The following is a 1,658-nucleotide window of genomic DNA, read 5'->3' on the forward strand; positions in this document are numbered from 1 at the left end:
TTCGGCTCGGACGACAGCCACCTTCCGTTTGAGACACCGCCCCGCCCACCCGGGACGGAAGCTACGCGACCCTCGCAGCGGCGCCGACCGTTGGCTGCCTGACACGTCCTTTCGAACGATGCCTTCTCCTCATTGGCTATTGTACCCGGGGCTTCTGAAACCTCCTTGCTATTGGTGTGTTTTGTCATTCCAATTACTTGCCCCGCCCAACTCCGCGGGGGGAGGCGCTTTCACAGCCCCAAAGGTCATTGGCTGATAAAGATGTCAGTCAGAGAGATAAGAGGGCAGTGCGGGTGAATGGGGGCGTGGGTGCATAGAATCTAGCGCGCTGGCTTACGGGCCTTCAAGTTCTAGGTCAAGTCTGAGCGTGAAAGCTCTTGTGACGTGCTCTGACTTCCCCACAGCAGCTGCTATTTCCAACGGCTTCTCCACTCTGTCGAGTGAAAAAGAAAAGTCTGCCTTACCGTAGGGCCTGCTGCATTCCGCGGCACAGAGCTCCGCGGCCTGGCTGCCTGGCCTGCGCCAAAGGGGAACCACCGTAATTCCCTGTCGTGCCAACGCCCCCGTTACGCCGGAATGTTGTTCTCCCAGCGCCCCAAGGCGAACACACCGTTGGACACGCCGATGTACTCAGGGCCAGGCCAGCTTCAGTCAGGCTTTCCTGCGCTATCCTGGCCACTGTAGAAATGCTCTGAATTCTAGGGTTGGTCTTCAGCAGGCAGCAGCCCGACCAGTGTGGCTCTCACTTTTTATTAGTTCCCATTCCATCTTTTCCCCACCGAGGGTCCCAAGGCAAATGCTAATCTAGCCCTAAATACTATATCTATGTCTTGAGTTTGAAATGGAGAAGGGTCCGAACCTAGGTAACATCTTTTATAATTTAAATGGTTTCCAATAATTTGCTTTCAACAAAACTAAAGGAGGATTGAATTGTTAGATATCATTAAATATAGTTTTTAATGATAAATGTGATTGTTAACACAGCTCAGAAAGAATTCAAAGAATTGAGTGACACTTAATATATAACAAACCCCTTATAGTACTATCTACTTATGCGAACAAGTTTTCTCTGTGCTTCTGTTTTACTCTAATAAAAAATTAATATTCATCCACACACATGAACTAATTGAGAGGAAAATTCCCTCTTGTAAGTGATGTATATCCAATACAATTTTAGTTTCTATAAAAATTTAAAGAGATATTTATGTTGTTTTGAAAAACCTAGTACTAATAAGTGTAACCCTTAAAGCCTTAGTAAGGTTACAATTACTTAAAAAAATTTTTTTTATTATTTTTTATAAATTTATTTATTTCTTTTTGGCTGTGTTTGGTCTTCATTGCTGCGTGTGGGCTTTCTCTATTTGCAGCGAGCATGTTTTCCAAACAGATATGATGAGGTTATTAATAATAGACTTTCAAGCATGGAAATAAATTACATGTCAGATAAACTGTGGATGGAATAGAGTGGAATTATGAGCAGAGAAAAAGGAACTATGTTAAAGAAGAGCTTGCTCTCCTGTTTTTAAATGAATGATATTGGCTTCTGAATCACTGCTATTTGGATTGAAATAGATTGATATGAATGCAACAGTTTATAAAGTGTCAATATTTACAACACACTGGAAATTATGTCCTCTGCAACTATTTATTTATTTTAA

The sequence above is a fragment of the Globicephala melas genome, chromosome 20, assembly GCF_963455315.2.
Source record: "Globicephala melas chromosome 20, mGloMel1.2, whole genome shotgun sequence".
Classification (NCBI taxonomy): domain Eukaryota; kingdom Metazoa; phylum Chordata; class Mammalia; order Artiodactyla; family Delphinidae; genus Globicephala; species Globicephala melas.